Source organism: Heterocephalus glaber, unplaced genomic scaffold (genome assembly GCF_053883595.1).
Source record: "Heterocephalus glaber isolate CG9 unplaced genomic scaffold, H.glaber_assembly_v1.0 deba00001457, whole genome shotgun sequence".
In the NCBI taxonomy this organism is placed as follows: domain Eukaryota; kingdom Metazoa; phylum Chordata; class Mammalia; order Rodentia; family Bathyergidae; genus Heterocephalus; species Heterocephalus glaber.
The window spans coordinates 29,147,806-29,172,293 of NW_028258305.1; the positions used below are offsets into that span (position 1 = coordinate 29,147,806).

At 37.6% G+C, this 24,488-nt stretch overlaps 1 protein-coding gene and 1 long non-coding RNA gene across 2 annotated transcripts in view; one reads left to right on the forward strand and one right to left on the reverse strand.

Moving 5' to 3' along the window:
* Window positions 1-9,876, forward strand: part of LOC147827009 (uncharacterized) — a 29,671-nt gene extending 19,795 nt beyond the window's left edge. Inside the window, exon 3 of the long non-coding RNA XR_015452999.1 lies at window positions 6,023-9,876. This is a non-coding gene — a long non-coding RNA (uncharacterized LOC147827009). The remainder of the gene's footprint in view (window positions 1-6,022) is intronic.
* The window catches only part of LOC101708837 (uncharacterized), a 148,562-nt gene that overhangs the window by 71,596 nt on the left and 52,478 nt on the right, over window positions 1-24,488 (reverse strand). The gene's annotated exons all lie outside the window — the stretch shown is intronic.

Genomic DNA, 24,488 nt, shown 5'->3' on the forward strand with positions numbered 1-24,488 from the left:
TTTCATGATTTTAAAATAGCACCTAACATTGAGAAAGCTATTTATTAAGAAGTAACTTGCTGATCTGAAAGTGCTGATGTGATTTTGAAATGTATTCAGGATGAGTCTGACTCAATGAGGCTCATATGCATAGATTTGGGAAATAAGGAGCTTATCATAAGATTTTTCATAGTCACTGCAAAATAGTAAATGAAGATAAATTGAGGAAATCAGGAAAGCATGGTGTGATTAAAAGGGAACTTTCCCACAGACTGAAACAAACTTGAAAAACAAATGAATGGAAGATTAAACAATGAAGTCTGAGTAATATTACTTGTTCCCCTATGATTAAAGCCTCACAAACACTGTGAGTCAAAATGTAAATATATACCAGTTATGATGGACCTCACTGGGTTTATACCTCAGTAAGCCATAGCTGCTTCATATTTCCCTTTGAAAAGATGTTTTGGGGAAGTGAAACTAAGCACCTTTCATACATGTGATATATTGTTCATAATAAGCAAACCCTTATGATGGAAAAAGCAACCTAAAATATTTTAATGAGCTTTTGACATTTTGAAAAACATATTTATAATATATAATCTCCCTGTGTATTTTGTACTTAACTCACAAAATATTCAAGAATTTTCCATTGCATCCTTAAGTTTGAGGTATACATTTTTAGATGCCTTCCTCTTTCTGAGCTGACAGATTTACTAATGTACTACTCCAAACATATAGATGGTAGCTCCTTCAAATATCTATACCAGAAGCATGTGGTATAAATTGAAGGAATCCAAGTATGGAATTAGCTAATAATAGTAAAGCTAATGTTTATTCAATACTTATTGTTTGCCAAACATTGTGCTTAGCACTTTAGCAGAATTATTTCATTTAATCAGCAATCCCAACAGGACAAAAATCCCAGATTCTAGATTATAAGAATGTAGGAACGTGAAAATCCTAATAGTTGATAAAGAATTAGATCCCTAAATGGGAATAGAAGCTTTTCCCAAATGATTTCTCGGCAATTTATAAAACTAAAGTTTTCCTAAAATTAACTGTATAGCAATACATGTCAATGATGCATAGCAAATATGAAGTCATATTTAAGGGGTTTCTCTATTTTATTAACCATTCATATCAGCTTTTATATGAAGTATCCAGCTGAAGACAAAAGAGTAAACCTCCTTTCAAAACTTTAAGTTGTCACTAAACTATCCCATCATCAGAAATCTACTACCAACTCGAGAAGATCTTCCATGACTTAGGCCATTTGTTTATAGATCCATCTTTTCCTGTTTGTTTGCTTGTTCTTGTTGTTGTTGACTCATATTAATTGTACAAATTAATGGGATTCACTGTGGTATTTCCATACCGTACATATTGTGCACTGGGTCATGTCCACCCTCCCTTCTGCCCTTGTGACTCCTGCCCCATGCCCCAGTCTTACCTACTACTGTGCTCCATAACCTGAGGACACACATAGGATGTGAACTCCACCTTTAAAAACCCTTCACCCTACTGAGAAAGACATGTAAACAAATCATAGTAAACATAATGTCCAATATGCCACCCAATACAGGTAGGAGGGATGGAGGTTCAAAGGAGGAAGTACTGTCTTCCACAGAAATGAAAGGAAAACCCTGGAAGACTTTATGGAAGCAATGTTGATGCAAATTTGTGGCATTCAAATGGTTCCTCGATTTATTTACTCCACTTTTTAACTTAAAAGATGAATTTCCTTTAAAAAGGAACAGAATTATACAGTGATATGTCATTTAATGACAGGGATATGTTCAGAGAGGTGTGTAACAGGTGAATTTGCTGTCGTGCTGTTATCAGAAAGTGCACTTGCACAAATCTAGATGCTATAGGTCAATCACCCTGTGTGTCCTCTTGATGCAATCAGGAGATAGGGTAAAGCAGGGCGTGGTGGCACACTCCCAGAACTCAGGAGTCAGAGGAAGGAAGATCAAAGTTCAATTTATTGAGACCCTGTCTCAAAATGAAAGCACTGAGGATGTAGTTCCCTGGGAAGATCCAGAATTCAACCCTCAGTGCCAAAAAAACTAAAAAATAAGAAGAGGTACAGTAAACACAGTGTCTAGGCTGCTGCCACCAAAACACAGCATATGGTTTTACACTAACATATATAAGTAGAAACAGTACACTAAAATATTCACTAAAAGTATAGTGTAGTAAATACTTAAACCAGCAATGTAGTCATCATTATCATTATCAACTACTGGGCAGAGGATTTAGCTCAGTGGTTCTGCCGCCTGCTGTGCAAGCACAAGGACCTGAGTTCGATCCCCGGTACCAAAAAAAAAAAAATCGCTTCATTATCAACTACTATGTACTGTACAAACTGTACACCCTATTCTCTTATTGACTGGCAGTGTGGTAGGTTTCTCTACACCAGTGTCACCACAAACACTTGACTAAAGTATTACCATGGCTACAACTGACATCACTAGGTGAAAGGAGATTTTTGATTCCATTAAAATTTCATGAGACCACTGTCATTGATAGGCCCATTGTTGACTGAAATATCACTATGTAGTACATGACTATATGCCTAATTTGCCTTGTATTCCATACCATTTTACAGCCTGTTGCTGACATTCTATTTCTCCTACCATTTATCCAGACTTAATATTTTTTTTCTTTTCGCAACTAGTCAGATTGTTTTACTATCAACATAAAAATTATTTTCAAAAGATTTACAATGCATTCCAGCAGTGCCACTCCTAGGTCTGTAATTCTCACAAGCAGAAATACACAACAATGTTCCTCCCTGCATTGTTTGTAAGAGAAAAATAGTAATAATTTAAAGATCTATCAATAAGAGAATGGATGAATTGTGACCTTTTATTTTTAACAGTCACTTAATTTATGATTATTTATTTGGGGTGCTGGAGATTGACCCCAGGGCTTCAGGTGACTGCTAAGCACAAATTCTAGCACCAAGATATACCCTGAACCCCTATTGTGGTCTTTTTATACAATGGATACTATGTAGCAGGGGAAGTGAACTAGAAGATGTGTATTAATACATGCTACATGAGAAGTTGAGATGAATTGTAGAATATATCATTTAAGGAAGGTGGAAAACAGGAGTCCCTGGCTGTGGGGCACTGGTGCAGCCTGCACTGTTGGCCCTGTGCTGAGATGCTTTAAAACATTAGGGAAAATTTGGACACCCATCCAGCTGGATTATATCCATGTTTACTAGGAGATCTGAGTAGAAATAGGGTTAATTAGCCTCACTGTTTATAAATGCAGAAGTATTGATAAAACAGACTGAACTTCCAAAGTTCAAATCCTATGCCTGCTCATGGTCATCATTAACATCAGACACAGTATGGAAGGACTGACAACCTGTTCATCACTTATTTATGCACTTTGGAGAGGGAGGCCGAAGCAGAAGGATGCTTTAAGGCCAGACCAGGCAATACAGCAAAACCTCATCTCTACCTCTCCCCAAATTGGATGAGGATGTGAAGCATGACTGCACTGTAGAAAAGACAGCCCAGGGCTGGGAGGACAGAGAACTGTGTGCTAGGGATAACTGCCATCAACTAGTAGTGTGATTTTAGGATATTTGCTTAACCTCTCTAAACTTTAATGTCCTTGTCTGTGAGTCAACTATTGCGTCCTATCATTCTAAAATCCTTCCTAGGCCCAAAAGTTCTATAATTGAGGATCCTAAGTCATAGCAAGATATAAGCACTTAGATTAAACCATGGGTGATTTTCAAAATTTCATTAGCGATTTCCACAATTCTTGCTTTTTGCCTTGTCCTTCATCATAAAAACCTAGACAAGGTTTCTTTCAGTGTAAACCTTACAACTCAGAACTGGGCTTTTAAATCCAAACAGGACCAAACCAATACAATACACTGGGGTCTGCCTCTCAAATATTTCCCAATTTTAGAGGCTGAGGCAATCTGTGAGCCTTGACATTGGAATATCGTGAATTCAACATAATACTCAAGAGGACCCTTGAACACCCTGTCGAAGCCTATTTCGTTTCATATCTGCTATTCCCAGCTTTAATCCTTCTGTGAATTTGTATCCGTTTCCAGTGGATGACTGGATTCCCAAGATCTGCCGAACTCTGTCTTCCCGGCCACCATCTTGTCTACTCTTTGGCTTCTGCATGGCTAGTTCTTGCCTGGAATGCCCTTTCCCCTTCTCTTCACACAGATAACTGCTCTAAACTCAGGGTGTGAGCTGAGCCCTTCTCAGACCACCCTATCTGAAGTAGCTCTCTGGCCCTGTGTCCTTCAGGACACTCCTTACGGCCTGTAACTACATTACTCTACATTATTCATCTGATTTCTAGTTTGGTTTGGTCTTATCAGTCTACTCTCCAAGAATTAAAATACCCTGAGGGCAGGACTAGGTACAGCTGTTCATCACTGTTGCAGCAGCATGTAGCACAGTGCCTGGCACATAATAGGTTATCAGTTTATTCCAGTTGAATGAACAAATGAATTTCTGTCTTCCTTGTTTCAGGCTTAGCTCATTTATAATACACCAGCTTGCCCCAGGTTCTCCACTTTGCTTTCTGCCCCCCAAGAACCAGTCTCCAGCCTTCTTATACACACAGTATGATATTTCACCCCTAGTCCCCCACACCTACCCACATGGTCCTTCCAGCCTTGATCTCTCCCCTCAGTCTGCACAAGGAACAACATCTATTTGTCTTGGAGCTGATTCTTTTGCTGCCTCAGTGATCAATTATAGAACTGTTAGCTCACCTGTCTTTGCTGCCTCTACTCAGCCAAACCACAGCTGCCTGGGGATCCTACAAGCAATTCTTGAAAACCGGCTCTAATGATCAAATTGACTGGAGGCCCAAGGTTGACAATATGGCTAATCCAATGGAGAATTAAGAACACAATGACGTTCACAGTCCTATCTGGGACATTATTTGCAAGCTGACTTCTACACTTTAAAGGGGAAATATTGAAAGAGTATGTCCAGAAGAGAGTGATGTTTGTAAATTGTTGGAATAAAGTAGGAGAATACACAGACCCCAGAGTAGACTGAATTGAAATTCTTGCTCTACTACTCACTATATTTGGTCAATTAATTAACTTTTTGCCTTGGTGTCTCCAACTACAAAGTGGGGCTGATAACAGTGCTCATCTTCTAGGACTATTGTGAGAATGGAATGACTTGATATATGCAAAGCACTTAAAATAGTGTCAGGCACATAGTAAGTACTATACGAATGTCAGATGTTTTTATAGCAAAAATGATTTAGAAACTGGTACTTCTTTTTCCCCATTATTCCACAAGACCCTTAGTACTTAGAGTGCGGTCCAATGACCAAGCAGCACTGGCACTGCTCAAGAGCCTGATGAAAGTTCAGGATCTCAGGTCCCATCCAGACTTGTTGGGAAGGAATGAGCACAACTGGAGCCTGGTTGGGAAGGGGGAACCAACATAGCAAATGAGATGTCAGTTCTACATAAGAACAAAAATTCACTTATCCATTCTCCCTGTCCCCTCTCTCCCTCCTTACTATGTCTCCTTACTATGTCTCCTTACTGTGTCTCTGTCCTTCCCTCTCTCCCTCTCTTTTATTGCTTTTTTCCTTTTCTATTATAATACCTTTAAAAAACAGAGAAAAGCTGGGTGTAGTGGTGTACACCTGTAATTCCAGCACTCAGGAGGCTGAGGTAGGAGGATCGCCATGAGTTTGAGGCCAGCCTGGGCTACATAGTGAGTTCAAGGCTGGTCTGAACTACGCAGCAAGACCCTGTCTCCAAAAACAAAACAAAAAAAGCCAGACAGAAGCAGCAACAAGCAAGGAGTGTAAGTGTCCTCCACCAAGTCCAGCACCCTTTGGCCTGCTGTTCTAATTGTCTCTCTCTAGAGAAGCTCCTGACTAAAACAGCCAACTGGGCTGTCTTCCTTCATCCACTAGAGAGCAGAGTCACAGAGGCAAAAGCAAGCTGGTGTGGGAGTGGGCCAGGTCAGCTGTGAGGCAGGAGCAATTCTAACTCCTCTCATCCTTACCTTTCCAGTTCCTGAAAGTTCCTGTAAGAAGAGCCCCCAAAAGGCAGATGCCCTCTTTAGGTGCTAGACAAGGGAGGGTAGTATCCTCCCTTGGGCCAGGCCCATCCTGCTGGGAGGAGAAGGATGCAGGCATGAGAGGAGAAGAGAAACTCAGGCTGCTGGAGGCCTTGTATTGAAGAGCCACAGAAATGGTGTGTTGGAGTCCTCAACATGAGACTTGTGAATGGGACTCCATCCACCCATATAGGCCAGTTTGGCCCATATGGCCCAGAAGGTCCACTAGTGAAACCTAGTTCACCTCAAGAAGAAACATGACATGAAAGAGAAACACAAGGGAACGGCTACCTGAACTGCAAAGATACGCCAAGGAAACATGAAGGAAATGGATTCTTGTTTGACTCACATTGCAAGCACAGTATACCTTATTTTGAGGGATTGTATTAAGAGAGGTTTGGGCCATCGTGAGAAATACTGTGGAAAAGACAAAATGATTAAAGAGAGAAAAATTTTATCTTGTGGGTGGGATAGGAGAAATACATTGTGATATAATGTTTTTTTATGTCATTTTAGTGCATTTGGCTTTCTTTTTTCTTTCTTTCTTTTTTTTGAGGCAGGGTCTCTCCCTTTGTAGTTCAGGATGGCCCTGAACTCACTATGTAACCTAGGCTGGCCTAAAACTCACAATGAACCTCCTGCCTCAGCCTCCAGAGTGCTGGGATTACAGGTGTAAGCCACCACACCCAACTTGCATTTGGCTTTCTAACTAGAGTATAAGACAGTATATGTCAAAGAGTGCGGATTTTTGTTTCAATTCCCCCAAATAGAGCCCTAAAATATGGCAATGTATGCAGAAGGTGCTCAATAAATATATTAATGAATTTCAGGAGATGATGATTTCACCAGGACTTGAATTGAGTTGAAAGTAATCAGATGATGAATTACATTCATTTGAAGGAAGTACATGGCGACCAAAGACCAGAATCTGCTATAATGATTCCCTCTTCATCTTTTCCAGGAATTCATTAGTGGGAATCCTTGTTGTGACTCTAATTTGCTATATGAGTCCTGCTCTTTAGTTATTTACCATTTATTGTCGCTTTAATTGCCTCATCTGAAATGACGGTGAAAGACAATAGATACCAAAGCAAATACAAATTATGGGATTGGACATCAAAGAGATAATTGTGCAGAATTCTGTTGAATTCACTGTCAAAGATATCCCCAGCCATTCCTGGAAGTGTCACAAGTTTCCATGCTATCATAGAGAAGAAGTGCATTCACAATTACCTGCTTCATTTTTTCCAATTGAAAAAGGAAGGAAACGAATGCAGAACTAGAAAGGCCCAACTGAGTATTAACTATTTGGAAAGAGTATAAATCCATGAAAGTTCAGGGTCAAATCATCCTTCACCATAGCTCCTAACAAGCATTTTAACACAGGTAGAATTACATAAAACTTCAGTGGCCCTGAGAAGAGGTACCAACCCCTGTCCTTAGGACACAAAGGAACTGCAGTAGGTGCAGCTGCCCCTTTGTATATGGCATCCAATCAGCAAAGGTCCCTCACTGCCTTGTGAGGGGATGGCATGGGGCTCAGAGAAAAGAAGGTAAATGAAATTACCCTGATACACTAAGCTCTTGAGATGTCAGACAAGGTCACCATACTTGAAAGAGTAAATGAAGCTTGTGTTTTCCTAAGGCACCTCATTAATAAATCAAAGGTCAAAAACATGAAACCCATAGGATACTTATTGTTTTAAGACTGTATTGTGGCTTAATCTTGGTTCAGAGAGAAGTAGGCAGCCTGATGTTTCAATATCAGAACAGTAGCAAGAAAATCCAGTGCCAAATATAAAACCTAATAAATCAGAAGTGGAGTGGGAACCAAAAAATTAACAGGAACATAAGTAGCACATGTGACACCAAAATCTTTGGTTATTTTTAATGAATATATTCACTGGAAGCAGCAGTTCAGGAGTGTACAAGATACTTTAGGGCTATATTAAGTAACAGATGAAGAAAAAGGAAAAGAGAATCCTATCAAGCAAGATAAGTGAAGCAACAGCAAAGACTCTCTAGAATACTACTGAAGCATATCTACTGAAAAATCCCTCAACCTGCAAGATAGAGACTTCCAGAGCAGCTTGGAATACAGAGATCCTGTCTCAAAAAAAAAAAAAAAAAAGAACCTGTGTTAAATAAGCCTAATATGTAAGAAAATGTTATTTCAGTGCATGTAAAGAAAATGATCTATTTGCAGTCATTTGCATAAAGAAGAAATAAACTGGTTTAAAAAAAACTTTTCTTGAAAAAACTTAACATGATTTAGAAGTAAAATTCAGTTACATTTTACATTTCTTCACAGAAGATCAATTCTATAGGGATTTTATTAATATTGAAATTAAAGTATTTACTATTTAGTAACACCCCTCTGATGGTACTAAATGATGTTACTCATCATTCTCTGATGAGCATGCTTCTATTGAAGATTTACAGATTTTAAGCAAAAATACTGCTTCAGATTTGTTATATAGTTATTTAACTTTGCCATGTCATACTGCAAACCATACGTATTACATTACATTATAATAAATTATTGCCTCTAGACTAACAGAAAATAACACAAAAAAAGCAAAGAAACAATGTGATTCTTTTTCTACAGTTAATTGAAGTGGTTGGGTATTTTTTAATGTAGCATTTTATTTCTATAGAAAAAGAGCTCCAACATACAAAAGTGTGTGCATATTAAACATGTATAATACATGTATCATATAATTCTGCACATACAGGCATTCATAAATAAATGTACATATATGAATATGTGCATATAACTTTTAAGCTCTGTCACAAATACATTGCTCTTGTTTCTCATAGTCACTATTTTAAAAATCTTTATCTTGATTTTAAATGTTCTCACTACAAAGAAGGATATAAGGTAAAAGATATTCAACTAGCCTGAGATGGTCATTCCACAAAGTATACATGTAATAAAACATTTTCTCCCATAAATGTTATTTTTCAATTAAAAAAATAAAACATTTAAAATCTATACCTTAAAAATCTGAATTTTAAAACCACTATAAAAAAGTCTTTATTACATATTATCTGCACCTGATATGTGGATTTATATCTATTTTTTCTGCATGTAGTATCACTTTTCTAACTAAAGGTACATTTTTTAAAAATTTTAACATATCACAAAATTGAGCATGTATATCACCGTTTCCACTAAGAGAAGTTTCTCAGAACAAAAAACAAACAATAAGCAAAGTGATTTTTAAATCTACAGCCCTAAAAATGAGCTCTTAAAAATTAGCCTCTTCTAGACCACCCTGAGCACCAAGGAGCAGAGGTGCCCCCAGCGCAGAGGAGATGAAACTTCGCCTTACCACTATACCAAGTGGCGAGGAGGTGAGCACCGCAGGTGCCAGCAGCACACATCCCTCCCCTGCCCCTCTGTTGAAATGAGAAGACACTTAAACAAGTCTCAAAACCAGACTTCCAGATCACCTAAAGAAACCCAAAAGGGAAACCAGATGCAACAATCTGAAACTCAACCACTTGGACTGCCTGAATTGGCAACAAAAGAGGATCTGGAAAAAATGAAATCTGAAATAATTTCTCAGATAACAGCAGAGATTGTGCCCATAGTGCAAGACATGATTAATAAATCTAGAGCAGACACAGATTAAAAAAATAGAGGAGCTGAGGAACATAATGGAATCCCAACATAGGAAACAAATGGAATCCATAAAAGAAATGTAAACAGATATCCAGGAGATTAAAAACTCCATTGAAAGTTTACACAGCAGGAGGAGCCAATGTGGGGACAAAATTTCAGAAAAAGAAGATAAGATTGCAATGAGTGACCAGGAAAAGAAAAATTTCTTAAAAATAGTAAGGGACCATGAGAAATCTATCCAGCAGCTGCTAGACAATGCAAAGAAGAATAACATAAGACTGATTGGAGTCAATGAAGAAAGAGGAGAGAGTGCAGATGACATGAAAAAACTGTTCACAGAAGTGATGGCAGAGAACTTCCCAAGCAGGGGGAAAGAACTTGACATACACATAATTGAGGCATACAGGACTCCAAACAGCCATGATAAAACAAATCTACACATAGGCATATAATAGTTAAAATTCCAGAAACCCAACAGAAGAACAAAATTCTACAAGCAGAGAAAAGAAACAAATCACATACATAGGAAAGCCCATCAGAATCACAGCAGACTTCTCAATGCAAACCCTCAAGGCAAGAATTTGGAGTAATGTATTTCAAGCACTAAAGGAAAACCACCTCCAACCCAGATTGATATACCCTGCAAAACTATCTTTCAAAATTGATGGAGAAATAAGATACTTTCATGACAAAGAGCACCTTAGGAACTTCATGAATACCAAATCAGAACTCCAAAAACTTTTAGACAATACCCTAGGAAAAGACAATGAGGATCACAACCCCAGGAATCCCAGCAGAATGAATCTATTGGGCATGACAAGAAAGTAACTGCAAAGGGGGAGAACCCAACAAAAAGAAAAAGTCATGACAATGATAAGTCAAAACATATCAGTTATTACCATCAATGTTAATGGTATCAATTCACCAATCAAAAGAAATAGGCTGGCAGAATGGGTGAAGAAGCAAGATCCAACAGTCTGCTGCATACAAGAAACACACTTATTTCAAAAAGGAACTCACAGACTGAAAGTTAAAGGGTGGAAAACAATACTCCATGTGACAGGAACCTGAAAAAAAGCAAGAGTAGCTATCCTCTTTGCACATCAAGTAGATTTCAAACTGATACTAATTAAGAATAAAGGACACTACATCCTTGTAAAGGGAACAATCCAAGAGGAAGAGATGACAATCATAAATATATATGCACCAAACACTAGTGCACCCAACTACATAAAAAAAATACTAACAGACATGAAAAATCAAATAAGCACTAATACAATAGTAGTGGGGGACCTCAACACCCCACTGTCACAAAGAGATAGATCAACTAGACAAAAAATAAACAACGAAATACTAGTACTCAATCAAAGTCTTGAAAAAATGAACCTAACAGATATTTACAGAGCGTTCTACCCCACAAAATCAGAATATACATTCTTTTCAGCCGCACATGGGCCATTCTCCAAAATAGACCACATACTTGCTCATACAACATGTTTAAATAAGTGCAAAGGAATTTCCACTGTATATTATCAGACCATAGTGCAATGAAATTGGAGATAAATAGCAAAAGAAACCACCAGAATTTCATAAACACATGGAAATTTAACAAAATACTTCTGAATAACCACTGGGTCACAGAGGAAATTAAAGAAGAAATCAGATAGTTCCTACAATTAAATGACAATGCCAATACATCATATTGGAATCTATGGGACACAATGAAAACAGTCTTATGAGGGAAATTCATAGCAGTGAATACTCATATTAGGAAAACAGAGAGTGCCCAATTAAACAACGTGATGCTGAACCTCAAGCTTCTAGAAAAAGAAGAGCAGGACAACCCCAAAGCTCATACAAGGGAGGAAATTACAAAAATCAGAACAGAAATCAATGCAATGGAGACTAAGAGAATGATACAAAAAAACCAATGAAGCCAAGAGTTGGTTCTTCGAAAGAATCAACAAAATTGACAAAACCTTAGCCAACCTTATCAGAAAAAGGAAAGAAAAAGCCCAAATCTAAGCAATTAGGAATGAAAAGGATGAAATTACAATGGACCCAGCAGAAATCTAGAGGACAATCAATATGTACTTTGAGAACCTATATGCCAATAAGATGGAAAACACAGAAGAAATGGACAGATTCCTAGATACTTATGAATTACCAAAGTTGAATGAAGAAGACCTAAAACTTCTAAACTACCCAATATCAATCAATGAAATTGAAAACGTAATTAAAGTTACCAACTAAAAAAAGCCTGAGTCCTGATGGCTTTACTGCTGAATTCTACAAGACATTTAGAGAGGAACTACTGCCACTACTGTTTAAACTCTTCAATGAAATTGAAAGGGAAGCAATACTCCCAAATTCATTCCTGGGAGCAAGCATCACCTCGATCCTCAAACAGAGAAAGACCCAACTGAAAAAGAGAACTGTAGGCCAGTCTCAGTAATGAACATAGATGCAAAAATCCTTAATAAGATACTGGCAAATAGAATGCAGAAGATCATCAAGAAGATTCTACTCCCTGACGAAGTGGGATTCATCCCAGGGATGCAGGGATGGTTCAACATACGCAAATTAATCAATGTAATACACTATATCAATAGACCCAAGGACAAAAACCATATGATCATCTCAATAGATGCAGAAAGAGCATTTGACAAAATCCAACACCCACTTATGATAAAAACCCTACAAAAAATTGGAATACACAGCCTCTGCCTCAATCTGATAAAAGCCATCTATGAAAAACCAATAGCCCCCAGCACCCAGAAGGAAGATCCCCAGCTGCCATCCCAAGCTCCTAGGACAGAGAAATTGAGCTGTGCAGGTGCCAGAAGCACACCCCCCCCCCAGAAATGAGAAGCCATGTAAACAAGCCTCAAAAACAGACTTCTGGATCACCTACAGCCACCCCAAAGGGAAACGAGATGGAACAATCTGATACTCAACCACCTGGACTCTCTGAACTGGCAACAAAAGAGGATCTGGGAAAAATGAAATCAGAAATAATTTCTCAGATAACAGCAAAGATTGTGCTCATGGTGCAAGACATGATTAATAAATCTGGAGAGGATACAGATAAAAAAAACAGAGGATCTGAGGAACATGATGGAATCCCAACATAGGAAGCAAAGGGAATCCATAAAACAGATGCAAACAGATTTCCAGGAGATTAAAAACTCCATCGAAAGTCTGCACAGCAGAATGAACCAATGTGAGGATAGAATTTCAGATATAGAAGAAAAGATTGCAATTAGTGACCAGGAAAAGAAAAATTGCTTTAAAATTGTAAGGGAACACGAGAAATCAATCCAGCAGCTGCTAGACGATGCAAAGAAGAATAACATAAGACTGAGTGGAGTCAATGAAGAAAGAGGAGAGAGTGCAGATGACATAAAAAAAACTGTTCACAGAAGTGATGGCAGAAAATTTCCCAAGGAGGGGAAAAGAACTTGACATACAGATAATTGAGGCATATAGGACTCCAGCTAGCCTTGATCAAAAAAGAATCTACACATAGACATATAATAGTTAGGATTCCAGAAATCCAACAGAAGAATAAAATTCTACAAGCAGTGAGAGAAAAGAAAGAAATCACATACAAAGGAAAGCCCATCAGAATCACAGCAGACTTCTCAATGCAAACCCTCAAGGCAAGAAGAGCTTGGAGTGATGTATTTCAAGCCCTAAAGGAAAACAGCCTCCAACCCAGATTGATGTACCCTGCTAAACTATCTTTCAAAATTGATGGAGAAATAAGATACTTTCATGATAAGGAACACCTCAGGAACTTCATGAATACCAAACCGGCACTCCAAAAAGTTTTAGACAATACCCTAGGAAAAGACAATGAGGATCACAACCCCAGGAAGTCCAGCAGAATGAAACCATTGGGCGTGACAAATTAAATGCAAAGGGGAAGAATCCAACAAAAAAAAAAAAAGTCATGACAAGGCTTTTAAAACTTTTAACTTCATCTCCATAGTGAATGCATAATTTAATCTTGTTATTGTACTGATTAGTATTTTTCTGATTCTAGAGTTGCACACCATTCCTTGTGCTATACTGGCTATTTATCATCTTCTTATGTCAACTTTTTAATTGGGTTGTCTATTAATGAGCTGTAAGAGTTGTTTATATATTCTGGGCATAGGTTATATGCATTGCAAATATGGCCTGTTTAAGGACTACTTTTCATTTTGTCATTTAAAGTTCTAAATTTTGATGGAATCTCATTTATCAATTTTTTCTTTTATACATCATGTTTTTTGTATCCTAGGTAGTTCTTGCCTACCCTGAATTCATAAATATTTTCCCTTATAATTTCTTCTTAAAGTTTTATACTTTTAGGCTTTCTTATTTAGGTTCATAGATCCCTTCAAGTTATTTTCATGTATGGAAAAAAAGGGTTGAGGTTAATTTTTTACATAAGGATACCAGGTGTTCTAGTGCCGTTTGCTGAAAACACTATCTCTTCCTCGGCTCTTGAATTGAGTTTATATTCTATAAAATGCTAATGTTAAATAATCTTTCAAAACTCAGTGGACCATATATGTGTGGTTCTATTTCTAGATTCTCTGTTTTATTCAAATGATCTCTGTCTTTCCTTACCCCAATACTGCGTTGATTACTGTAGCTTTAGAAGAAGTCTTAAAATTAGGTACTAAACATCTTGCAACACTGTTTTTTTTTTTAACTTTTCTAGGTCCTTTGCACTCCTACATAACTTTTAAATTTCAATATCCAATTGTTCATTTATAGCAAGTATACACAGACCTGAATTTTTATATACACCTTGTGTTTTCTAATCCTGCTAAACTCAAATACAAGTTCTAGGGACTCCTAGAGATTTCTTAGTATTTTCTCTGTAGATGATCATTTCATCTACATATAAAGATTTTGCTTCTACCTTGCCAATCCTATCCTAATTGTGTCATTTTATTGCCAGACTATTTTGGTGGGGCCTAGGTTTCAAAGTTTAATGGACAGATAAAGAGTAAGCATATCTGCCCTTGTTCCCCACCTTAAGGAGAAAGCATTCTATCTTCTCCATTCATATAAGGTGTGCTCGCTGGAAGTATGGAGTACATGTCTTCAATCTGGTGAGAAGGTTCTCTTCTACTTCTAGTCTCCTGATAGCTTTCACCATGAACAGCTGTAGAATTTAGTCCAATACTTTTTCTCCAACTAGTGACAGGATCATATGGCTTTTTCCTTTCCTCTGTTAAAATGATGACTTTGGGGGGTGGATTATCCAATGCTGAACCAACACTGCCATTCCTATAACAAAACCACTTTCTACATCCTGCCAGATCTGATTTCTAATAGTTTGTTTTGTTAAACAAATTTGTATCTATGTTCATACTTTTTTCTTCTATTATCTTTATCCAGTTTTAGGATTAGCACAATGTTGATTTCCTACAATGAGGGGAGAAGTGCTCCTTCTTTTTTCTGATTTAATTGTTTGATATAATGTATCAGTTAAAATGTATATGAGCCTGCTGTTGTCATATAGGTAGGTTTTCAAGCTAGGAATATACTTTCTTTAATAGGTGCTATTCAAATGTTATATTTCCTCCAGAGTTAGTTTCATTAATTTTTCTTCCAAGGTACTTCTTAGAAGTTGTCAAATTTATTTCAAAACGGATTTTTGAAATATGCTTTCTATATCCTTTTAAATTCTGTAAAATCTGTGGTAATGTCTCCTAGATCTTGATATTGTAATTTTAAAAATGTATAATTGATATTGTGTAACAGGAAGAAAAGGTCTAAAGGAGCAGGGGAAGTGGGAGGGGTAGGGGAAAGGGAAAAGAAAAAAATATGAGAAAAGAAAAAAAAATGGAAACAAAGTCTTTGCAAATAGGGAAGGGTGGAGGGAGTGAAGGGAGGGCAGGGGAAGGGGAAAAAAATAAGAACCAAGATACTCATGTAATGGTACAAGATCCCAATGATGAATGTAACTGTATTTTATACCTAAAATGTACCAATAAACTTAATAGGGAAAAAAAAAAACCAATGGCCAATATCATACTAAATGGTCAAAAACTGAAATCCTTCACACTAAAATCAGGAACAGGACAAGGATGTCCACTATCACCACTCCTGTTCAATATAGTCTTGGAAACATTTGCCACAGCAATTAAAAAAGACAAAGAAATAAAAGGAATAAAACTAGGAAATGAAGAAGTCAAATTGTCATTATTTGCAGATGACATGATACTCTAGATAGAAGGCCCCAAGAACTCCACCAAAAGTCTTCTATACTTAATAACCAAATTCAGTAAAGTAGCTGGATACAAAATCAACACACAAAAATCCATAGCTTTCCTCTACACGAGCAACAGACTAACTGAGAGAGAAATAGGGCAAACAATTCCTTTCACAATAGCATCCAAGAAACTGAAATACCTAGGAATCAACCTAACAAAAGAAATCACAGACCTCTTCTCTGAAAACTATAGCACTCTGAAAAGAGAGATTGAAGATGATATCAGAAAATGGAAAGACATCCCTTGCTCCTGGGTAGCAAGAATCAGCATAGTGAAAATGGCCATACTTCCAAAACTGCTATATAGATTCAATGCAATCCCAATTGAAATCCCAGCACCATATTTCATGGACCTTGCGGAAACAATCCAAAAATTCATTTGGAGCCAGAAGAGACCTAGAATAGCAAAAGAAATTCTAGGCAACAAAGACAAGGTAGAGGGTATCACAATCTCCAACTAGAAACTATACTACAAAGCTACTTTGATTAAAACAGCACAGTACTGGCAAAGAAAGAGACCTGAGGACCAGTGGTACAGATTAGAAGATGCAGAAACAACTCCAGACACACTCAGCCACCTCATCTTCATCAAAGGAGCCAAACACCCTCACTGGAGGAAAGATAGCCTCTTTAATAAATGGTGCTGGAAAAATTGGGTTTCAACTTGCCAAAGATTAAAACTAGACCTATATCTCTCACCATGCACAAAATAAAATTGAAATGGATTAAAGATCTAAATATTAAAACAGAAATGCTGAACCAGCTGGAACAGAGGTTAGATAGAACTCTTTAAGACACTGGTGTAGGAAAAGATTTCATGAAAAAAACCTTAGTTGCACGGGAACTAGCACAAACAATGAACAAGTGGGATCTCTTCTTATTAAAAAGCTTCTACACAGCAAGAGAAATCACCAACAGTGTGAAGAGACAACCCACACTGTGGGAAAAAATTTTCACCTGCTGTTCCTCAGACAAAGGTCTACTATCTAGAATCTATAAAGAACTTATAAAAATCAGACCTCCCAAATTTAAAGACCCAATCCAAATGCCAATGGGCATCTGAAATGAACAGACATTTCTCAGACAAAGAAGTAGAAATAGCAAAGAAACAGATGAAAAAAATGTTCAACATCACTGGTCATTCGAGAGATGCAAATGAAAACAAAGCTGGGATTCCACCTCACTCCAGAATGAACAGCTGCTATTGAGAAATCAACCAATAACGAATCCTGGTGAGGCTACGGGGAAAGAGGAACCCTGCTCCACTGCTGGTAGGAGTGTAGACTGGTGCAACCACTGTGGAAATCAGTATGGAGATGCTTCAAAGAACTAGGACTGAAAGTCCCATTTGACCCAGCTATTCCTCTGCTGGGTATCTTCCCCCAAAGAATTAAAAGAATCATACCACAGTGATATTTGTGCACCCGTGTTCATAGCAGCACAACTTGTAATAGCTTAAACTTGGAAGCAGCCCAATTGCCCATCAACTGGAGACTGGATAAAGAAAATGTGGGGTTTTTTAATAAATGGAGTAGTACTCAGCCGTAAAAAACGAGAAACTAAAGACATTTATAGCTACATGGATGCACATTGACACCATACTCTTTAGTGAAATAAATAGGACACACATGTGTAAATGCCGAATAATTTTTCTAGTGTGAGAAACAGAAAGTGTAAATAAGGACTAAAAGGTATAGTAGATAATGTGAAATAGGAAGAAAAGGGCAAAGGGGAAGTGGGAGGGATAGGGGAAAGGAAAGAAGGAAATGGAATTAATATGAGAAAATGAAAAAATGGAAACAAAATCTTTGGAAACAGGGAAGGATGGAGGGGTTGAAGGGAGGGCAGGGGAATGGGGAAAAAATAAGAACCTAGAGAGTATGTAAAGGTGCAAATTTCCAATGATGAATGTCATTATATTGTATACCTAAAAGGTACCAATAAAATTAATTAATTGAAAAAAATTAGGCTCTTCTTAAAGATTAATCTCACAAATTTCTGTGGTATAACTGATCCTTTCATGGTGATTGTTAATGTCAAAATGTGTGCAAGTCCAATCATTTTCAGTCCTTCAAGTTATTTATGACAAAATTAGAAACTCATTTCTGTTTTGTTTTGTTTTAATTTTTCAAATTAAGAAACTTTTATTAGATTTTTGCACATCTCTTAATTCTGCTCACATCTGTAGACCCCAACACTTGGTATGTGCTACTTCAGACAAACAGATTCCACGTCAAACACAAGAAGGAACCTTCCAACCCTCTCCTTGTCTTGTGTTATTTCAAAACATGACTCAGGGCACAGTTGTACATATTCACTATACCCTATGACCTTTTTTCCCCCAATTTTCAAAGCAAACAAACTTCTGGGTTGATTATATTTTAAGTTACAGAATCGTGGTTTTAAGCAATAGTCTCTCCCATTTTATCTCAGAGATTAAGTGATTTGCAGAACATCACACAGCTCAGGAAACCAAAGGATTGCAACAAAAATTTGGGTCCCATCCCCAGGTGAGTAAACCTACATGTGTGTATTATAAGATAAATACAAATAACAGTGTTGTATTCCTTCCTGATGGGAAAACAAGGATCATCTCTCTAAAATAACCTTCAGCACCATAGGGTGCATGCTATTCTACCTCTGTTCTAAGTGAGTTGGAATTTGTAGATTACATAAACAAAGCCAAATTTTAAGGAAAGGAATAAGACAAATGCAGCAGCACAGGAGATATGTGTGCTAAAAAAAAGAATGTGCCTCTACTTATCTCGAAATACCTCATATACATTTTTTTCACTTGACAAGTTAAGCTAAATTTGATTAAGCACATGTCTACATATCACATGAGCCCACCACTACTACAGAAGAGAGTGGAAACTGAAAGAAATGCCACATATTTCATGGTGTGAATCAGTTTCTTTCCAAATGACACTTTCTTTGAAAAGGCATAAATTTGGAATTTGCCTTTTGGATAATGCTTCTTTTTAATTTTCAAATATAATTGTGATGTTATTGATCTAATCTGCATTTCAAAGCTTCTGAAGCTGAGCTTACCACCAAAACTAAACCCAGGATCTCCTTTTATGGACACAAATAAGGTACACTGTATTGAATTATTCGATAAGCTTTTGTTCTTTTCCTCAAATATTTACATGAATTATTCAGCCTTTATATGGATGGAGCTTTGAAATATTCAAATTCCTTGAAGCATTTCATTATTTAAGATTCATATTTATTAAATCCTGTAGGCTGTGCTTTTCCCATGAAAGGGCAGATTTGGTTTAATTATGGTTTGTTCAGTAGAGAGCCCAAACAGAGGCCAGTCTCAGGTGATGGAAGGAAAGCAAAGATAAGCAAAACAATCTTCAGAAATTTTACACCTAAGGGGGAATACAAAACCATAAAATTCTTGTAAACTACTCATTACAGTTTCCAAAGAAAAAGAGACACCTTTCACCCAGGAGCTAAAAGAATGTCTTGAGAGAAGCTGGCATCTCAGATGGGCCCTGAGAGATCACAGGAATTTCACAAGAAGGGGAACAGTGAAATGTGGAGGCCTGAGAGCTCATCTTCACTGATGCTTCTGTGTTCATCTTTAAACCCCTTTGAGAAATGACAGCCCATGCAGACATCTTCCCAGTGGTGATGCCAGCTTCCCCAATCTCAGCCTTGATTTTGCCTCTCTTCCTGACTAACACATCTTGATAACCCAGGAACCCTTTTCTGAGGGCTTCCCCACCACACCTTCCTCAGGGAGAGTCCCCTGTTCAGCTCTTAAAGGCATCACAAGCAACACTGGGGACACAGCACAGAGTAGCAGCGATAGTCTCATTAGAACTCTCAGTCCATACCCATTCATCCTGTCTCTTAGAACCTGCTTGGTGAAAGATGCTATCCAACTCTGGAAACCTGGCTAAATGTGGGGTCATGTGACCCCCACCTCCCACTTACAATGCTTCTGTGACACCCCAAATAATAGTCCTTAATTTGGCATATAATGCTTTTCTATCCACCCTCAGCTTTCCCCTTTTGCTGGCTCACAGTGGCTCTTTTTAGACTCTTCCACCACACCCACACACAAACCTGTTTTGCTTGGGCTTCCTTCTCTATTTGAAATACAACCCTACTCATCCTTTAAGTCTCAATTCAAACATATGATTTCCTTTTAAAGTATATTTGTTCTTTCTCATATAAATCAAGTTAGGCTGTCTGCACTGAAATCATTACCCCAATCAGCACAAATACATTAGTCTTAAAGGTCTGCCCATTCAATGAAAGATTCTTTCTCATTAGGAGCAAGGGGGTAGGCATGGAAGAAAGGTATGAATATTTACACGTTAAGGTTATTTGGGAGAGGGAGTAAGGGGATTCAAATTACGAATTTCAAACAAAAATATCAAAATATTGTCACATTTAACTGTCCTGCATCTCTGGGAGGGTATCAAAACAGTCCAAAGGAGGAACAATAAGAGATTATAGCAGATATGTGAACAGTGCACTGACAAGAAATTAAATTTAAGAGGATCAACAGGATGTGTATTTAACTAGCTCTGTAGACATCAGGAGGAAATCGAGGAAAGGTATGGTTTGAGCCTTAAAACTGAGAGAAAGATGATATCCATGATGGAGTCTGAAAGGTTCAATGGGGAGGGAATTTGATAGGACAACGCAAGTGGAATATACCACAAGCAGATATGAAACTATTGGGGGGGGGGATTCTGGGATACAGAAAGGGATTTACCTGAGCAATGACTGAAGTCACAGGAATGCCTAAAATGAGGGGAAAGAGAGGACATAGCCAGAGAGCAAAGGACTTCACCATGTGGGACATCCAGTTACAAAAGGCGAAGAGGAAGCAAAAAAAGTTTTAAAAAGCAAAGGAAGAATCTCAAGAGTCAGAGTTTGTGGGTGTGTTTGTGTGTGAGTGTGGTGGAAGAGTTTAAAAAGAGCCGCTGTGAGCCAGCAAGAGGAAAGAGACGAGGCTGGATACAAAAGAGTTATGTGCCAATTTAAGGTCATGAACCAGAATGATGGAGCATCACATCAGCCAAAGGAAGACAGAGAAAAAAGGAAGAGCAGTCAGCATCATTGGGTGCTCCCACAGAGTGAAGGAAAATGAGAGCTGAAGGCAAAAACTACTTCATCTGATGACTAGGAAATAACAGTGGTGACTTGGTAGAGAAGGTGATAAAGTTTCAGAGAGAAAGGTGAGAGAGTAACCTGGATGGCAAATAGTAAAGAAACAAATGGGATGGGGCCAGGGATTTAGCTCAGTGGTTTCGCCGCCTGCTGCGCAAGCGCAAGGACCTGAGTTCGATCCCTGATACAAAAAAGAAAGAAACAAATGGGAGTGGACTTCCAGCCAAGATGGTGCCTAAGGGACCACACTAACCCAAAATGGCAGTGATAACAGATGAAATATAAAATGGTAGAAATGTCAGGTATGTTCACACTCAAAAATATCTCTGGAGCCCAGAAATGGAACAGAAACAATATGGTAAGTAGGCTGAAGATGTAGACCTGCTGAATTTTGCCAAAAGTAAACAGAGGCATTCAAAGCCTCAACTCCTAAAAAGTATTGGGAGCTAACTATTCCCCATGTGAGGCAGAAGGCTCACATAAAATCAAGGGCTGGAATAAGGCTCCCCCAGAAAAGGTTTCTAGAACTACAGGCTTATACAAAGCTGCATACCTAGGGAACCAAGAAGAATCAGAGTCTCAAAGCCCAAATCTGACCCTGAAGAAAGAACTGGACCCATAATAAATACAGAATAGAATCTGGGTCTCAGGTAGTCCCAGAAAATAGAAACAACTTCAAAACTATTAGACAGAGAAGGTTAAGGCTGGGGTGACAGAAGGAAGGAAGAAGGAAGAAAAAGAGAGCTAATGCTAAGAAAGTCCAAAATAGAAGCAACAACATGAAGAAGAATTCACAGCAGAGAAAAAGATAATAATAGAATATCTGAAAATTACTTCTTTAAAATGAGTCTATGTAAGATTTTCAAAGGAGTTAAGTGGAGGAATAATTGCATAAAAAATTTTAAAGTACAGGCAAAAATATAAACTATGAATGATTATAAAAAACAAAATTCTGGAACTTAGAAACATAGTCATTGAAAATTAAAAAGAAAAAAGGAAAAGGAAGAATAATGGATAGGCTAAATTTTAAAGTGGATTCAAATAAATAGAATTAGAAATTTGGGAAATAATACTACATTGATCAATTGACCAACAACAAAACATGAACACAGAGAAGTAAGAACCATGTGCAACAGATATGGAGGCCTCTCCTAACCTGCAGCTCCTAACAAAAATAATGCAGGGTGGGGCCAGGGATTTAAATCAGTGGTGTCACCTCCTGCCTCACAAGCGCAAGGTCCTGAGTTCGATCCCAGGTACCAAAGGGAAAGAAAAAAAGAATGCAGGGTGTTTGGTGATTAGTAACATTTTTTTTAGAAAGAAAAAAAGAATGGTAGTAAGTATAAAGTGGTATAAAAATGTTTGTATAAATGAAAATAAAGAAGAAAAAACTAAAAAGGGTAAAAAGATAAAAACAGACACACACATACATACACACACACACACACACACACACACATATATACACACACTGGAGGGAAATAACAAAACCAAAAGCTAGTTTTGAAAAATAAAAAATTGACAAACTTCTGTCAAGGTTGATCATGAAAAAAAAGAAGGTACCAAAAAATAGAAAGAAGTTAAGGATCCAAGTAAAATTTACAAATACAAATTTAAAAATTTTAGGGCTGGGGATTTAGCTCAGTGGTTCCACCACCTGCCTCACCTCCTGAGTTCGATCCCTGGTACCAAAAAAAAAAAAAAAATTTTAAATTTTAGGTCTTAAGAAAATATTGTATTTTAAAACTTCAAGTCAATAAATTTGGATATATAGAATTGATAGAAATGTTTATAAATAAATATAAATTATCAAAATTAACTGAAGAAGAACTAGGGAAACCAAATAGATTTTTAAAACAGTAATCAAATAAAAAGCAATTAGACATCATTCCTCATCAACAAATATCAAGACCATATGGTTTTTATAAATGAGTTTATCAAACTTTCAATTAAGAAATGATAGCTGGAGGGCGGGATTTAGCTCAGTGGTGCCGCTGCCTGCCTCGCAAGCGCAAGGACCCGAGTTCGATCCCTGGTACCAAAGAAAAGAAAGAAATGATAGTTGGAGGCTGGATGTGGTGGTGCATGCTTGTAATCCCAGCACTTGGGAGGCTGAGGCAGGAGGATCGCCTCAAGTTCAAGGCCAGCCTGGACTACATAGTGACTTCAAGTCCAGCCTGAACTACACAGTGAGACCCTGTCTCAAAAAAATATTTAAAAATGAGAGCTGGGGATAAGGATATAGCTCAGTGGTGCAACACTTTCCTATCATGTGCAAGGCTCTGGGTTCAATCTCCAGTATCAAAAGAGAAAAAAGAAAAAGAAAATCTAAGTACGTCATAACCAAACAGCACTTAGCCAAGAATACAACAATGTTTGATGTGAGAAAAGTTCTATAAATTTGTTCACAATTTTGAGCACTTATAGGAAAATAAGACAAAACCTCAACAGAATCAGAAAAAATGTTCTACAAAAGTGATCATTCACGAGTTGATAAATTTTGTATCTATTTTATTAGGACACTTTGGTCTATGATCACCTGTCTTTCCTTCCTTCCTTCCTTCCTTCCTTCCATCCTTCCTTCCTTCCCTCCTTTCCTCCTTCACTGTTTCCTCCTTCCTTCCCCCTCATTACAAGCAATGATGCAATAGATGTTTTCATAGAGTCTCCTGCACACATAAAAGCATTTCTCTTGGGTAAATATTTAGAAGATAAAATGTCTAAAGGAAAGATTTGCTCATCCTTAAGTATTTACACATTACAATGGTTTGTATAAATTTGCTCCTCCAACAATATATGAGAGTTTCAATATCCCCCTACCAATGCTAACACGTTTTAGATTTTTCTCCAAAAGCATCATTTAGCATTTATTGATGAGTTCTACAAATATTGATTGAGAACCTACTATGTGTCAAATGCAAAGAGAGAGAGTAGTAAGAAATGAAGCCAGGTAGATGCTGGGTGTGGGAGGGAGCATGTGGCATCATTCTGAGGACTTTAGCTTTCATTGGAAGTGATGTGAAAAGCCACTGGAAAATTTGATTCAAAGTGGCAAGATTTGACTGATGTGTTGACAAGAGACTGCAAGGGAGCAATGAGAGAAGCAGGGGGTCCAGTTAGGAGGCCATCGCAGTAATTCAGACAGGCCTTGGGCCACCACAAAGATATCTCATTTAAAAGTCTTATATTTGTTCCCAAGAGAAAGACCAACAAAATAGAAAATTGGGCAAAGAATGTGAACATGCAATTCACAAAAGAGGAACACGTGAATGGCACATAAACATCTGAAAAAGTGCTGAGTCTTACCAATCAGTGCTGGAAAAAAATGCTGATAAAAACAAAGGAATTCAAGAGAGCATCTTGTTAAGTGAAATAAGCC